Source organism: Leptonychotes weddellii, unplaced genomic scaffold (genome assembly GCF_054177405.1).
Source record: "Leptonychotes weddellii isolate Sample4059 unplaced genomic scaffold, ASM5417740v2 HiC_scaffold_11493, whole genome shotgun sequence".
NCBI lineage: Eukaryota > Metazoa > Chordata > Mammalia > Carnivora > Phocidae > Leptonychotes > Leptonychotes weddellii.
This window is the reverse complement of record NW_027692746.1, coordinates 2,224-6,017: the sequence shown is the minus strand read 5'-3', so window position 1 is coordinate 6,017 and position 3,794 is coordinate 2,224. Positions and strand designations below refer to the sequence as shown.

At 41.9% G+C, this 3,794-nt stretch overlaps 1 pseudogene; it reads left to right on the top strand.

The window, feature by feature from the left end:
• The first annotated feature begins 1,968 nt into the window (after positions 1-1,968).
• On the top strand, positions 1,969-2,869 carry LOC102736833 (olfactory receptor 4C6-like; annotated as a pseudogene).
• The last annotated feature ends 925 nt before the right edge of the window (positions 2,870-3,794 follow it).

The window sequence follows — 3,794 nt, the reverse complement described above, 5'->3', positions numbered from 1 at the left end:
TAGAGATTACTGAGAGCAGTGGCTTTCCATTTTTTTTTTTAACATTACATGAACCACCTCTCTAATAATACCCTACCCAGAGGCATAAACAATCAATGCAATTGAGAGATGGATGCTTGTTTTTGAAGAAGATCAAGCCCTTTTACTCAGCTAGTGAGTCATCCTTATACTACAAATGAGGACACTGAGGTTGGGAGGTGCCAGCAACATGCCCCAGGAGCAGACCACATTAGAGACACAGCCTGGAAGAAAGCCCACTTCTCATTTCATGAGTCTGGAGTCAGTGTTCCTTCTTCTAATCCACAAGGGTCTTTACAGGCACGATCTCAGTTCTTGGGTCAGGAGAAAGAGGAGGAGGTTAAGCAGTGGGAATAAATGGCATTTCAACTGTCTCCCTTGGAAATTCTGCATTTTGTATATGGGGTGGTGTGGGAGTGAGGTTGCTGAATCATAAGAGTAACTTCTCAGCATTCACGGAGTAGTTGAGTCCACATGTCAGTTAAAGCTGTGCTCTAGAAAATTGTTAAGATACAGCAGCCAGCTTCTGCTTAAAAGGGTTCTAGCGGGGAGGGGAGTGGGGGGATGGGTTAGCCTGGTGATGGGTATTAAGGAGGACACGTACTACATGGAGCACTGGGTGTTATACGAAAGCAATGAATCATGGAACACTACATCAAAAAAAAAAAAGTTCCCAGTACTAACACGAGGTCTGTTTTCATTGTAGCGTTTCTTCTGGGTTGCAATAGTAACTCTCTTGAAACTTCACATCATCTGTTCTGTTCTGCAGTGTTAGAACAGAATAGGTAACAATTTGAGCTGTGGATTCAAACAGTCCACAGCACACTAGTTATCTAATCTTATGCAGGAGATTTAACTTTCCAAGATCTCAGTTTCTCTTCTTTAAAATGGGAGTCCCAATGATGCTTAACTTCACATGGTTGCATGAGGCTTAAGCGAGGTCATACTGTATCATACTTTGCACAGTGCCCAGCAACATAGTTAGCAAACATAAAACCTAATTGTTTACTTGGTGTCATTATGATGTTCCAGAATCCTTTGCTCCATTTACGGAACAGAGGAAACCAAAAGGGACGACTTAGGCTGCTACAGGATTGAGTCAGTTATTGTGACCTGGATCTTAGCTGGACCATCCTTGTTTGTAATCTTCATGGAGCAAGATATTACCCAGGTATGATACAATCACAAGTCTTACCTGTTTTTTAATTATATAATAATTACAGGTAAAGCACAAAATTATAATGGAATTGTCACAGTCTATAAAGGACCACAGGAAGCATAAACCACTTCAGATTGTTTTGAAGGCAAAACAGAACAATATATTGTAATGTAATTAACACAGTGATTGGTAAATGATATACTCCCAGAGTAATTACTAGAGAAGCAATATTGATATTTGAGGGCACTGACAGGATTCAGAAAATACGGTCCACTTTCTGGCTTCACCACTCATGAGCTGTGCAACCTTTGCTGTTTCCTAAACTCTATGAGGGTCTGCTCCACCCTCTGTAAAAATGAGTTATTCTGACCACCACTCATGAGCTGTGCAACCTTCGTGTTTCCTAAACTCTATGAGGGTCTGATCCATCCTTTGTAAAAATGAGTCAGTCATAGGGTTATTCTAGTACCTGGAGTAAGGTAGGTACTCAAAAATGTTGGCCAATAATAATAATAAAGGAAAACTGTATTTCACATGGAAGAACATTTTAAAGAAAGAAGGGAAATGTCATGGGAGAAGCTAGCATTAATGAAGTATCTACCTTTTAAACACTTTATTGAGCATATTATTAAGATTCAAATGCTTGGATTGTGAATAAATGAATAAAAACAAATAACAATGTCCATGAAGTCCTGGAAAGACATGCGGCCAAATCACCACTAATTATAAATCACATGCTTCTTTTATAGGATTTCTAGCTCTCAGCTGGAGTTTATATCAGCACCTAATAAATGGGAAATCCAAACAATGTGACTGAATTCATTCTTTTGGGCATTGCAGAGAACCCGGAGCTGTGGAAAATACTCTCTGCTGTGTTTCTAATCATGTATGCGTCCACAGTTTTGGGGAACCTCCTCATTGTGATAACCATGATCACAATTCAGAGTCTGAGATCACCTATGTATTTTTTCCTTACTTCCTTGTCCCTTTTGGATATTACTTACTCTTCTGCCATTGCCCCCAAGATGATCATGGACTCTTTCTCCAAAAGCACTACCATCTCCTTAGAAGGCTGCCTGACCCAGGTCTTTGCAGAGCATTTCTTTGGTGGTGTGGGGATCATCCTTCTCATCATGATGGCCTCTACGACTATGTGGCCATCTGTAAGCCCCTGCACTACATGACCATTATGAGCTCTTGAGTGTGTTGTCTGCTGCTGGGAGGGGCCTGGGTGGGGGGCGGTTATCCACGCATTAATACAGCTCCTCTTCGTGTATCAAATACCCTTCTGTGGCCCCAATGTCATTGATCACTTTATGTGTGATTTGTTTCCCTTGTTGAAACTGGCCTGCATGGACACCCACACCCTGGGTCTCTTAGTCATCCTCAACAGTGGGGTGATGTGTGTGACCATCTTCCTTATCCTCACTGCCTCCTATGTGGTCATTCTCTGCTCCCTGAGGTCTTGCAGCTCTGAAGGGCAGTGCAAAGCCCTCTCCACCTGTGGCTCCCACCTCACCGTGGTCATCTTGTACTTTGTGCCATGCATTTTCCTGTATGTGCGGCCTGTGGCCACTTACCCCATAGATAAGGTAATGGCTGTGTCTGATTCCATCATCACATCCATGTTGAATCCCTTGATCTACATACACCCTGAGGAATGCTGAGGTGAAAAATGCCATGAGGAAATAGGAAATGAGGAACTTTTGTTAGCAAGTGACTGTCATGCTAAGAATATCATGTTTCCCATAAAGAGAAATTCTCTCTGAAAGGTGTGAGAAATAAACTCTCCATTCTCCACCAGCAGCCAGAAGGATTTCTTAAAAATAGAAACCTACTTGGGGCACCTGGGCGGTGCAGTGAGTTAAGCATCAGTCTACTGCTCAGGTCATGATCCCAGGGTCCTGGGATGGAGGCCCACATTGGGCTTCCTGCTCAGTGGAGAGTCTGCTTCTCCCTCTCCCTCAGACTGCCCCCCCCACTCATGCTCTCTCTCTAGTAAATAAATAAAATATTTAAAATATGTGTGTGTGTATATATATATGTTTATACATATTCCTGCTTTATTCACTTTCTTAGCTTCCCATTGCCTTTAGAAACATCTTGCTTTGTCATAAAATTCCCTGATTATTCCTTCTAATACCTCTAAGGCTCCAACCCCAACTGGAGCACCTCGCCTCCTCCCTCACTGTTCATCAGCAGGTGGTGGACTTTTTCATCTGCCTCCAGAGCTCTGCAGGATTTTCTCATCTCAATGCTTTTGCTTCCCTCTTTTTGAAACAAGCCCCATCCTCTTCAGCTGGCTTCTTCTCCCTAATTTACAGTCTGGGATTAAGAGATTAAGTGCCCTTACCTCAGAGAGCCTCCCCCATGACTCTTTTAAAGATTCTTCCACTCCTTCCATAATTCCCTATGTCAACATCTTCTTATTTTCATTGTAAAAGTGATCAAACATATGATTATTTTTGTATCATTATCATTTGACTTTTGCTACTTGCCATCTCTCTAATATGGCAGACATCTTGAAGGAAGGACTTTTGTGTTTTTATGCATGGCATCTATAAAGTTTCAAATAAAGATCTGTTGAATAATTATAGAATGCAAGAGCCTTTTTCAC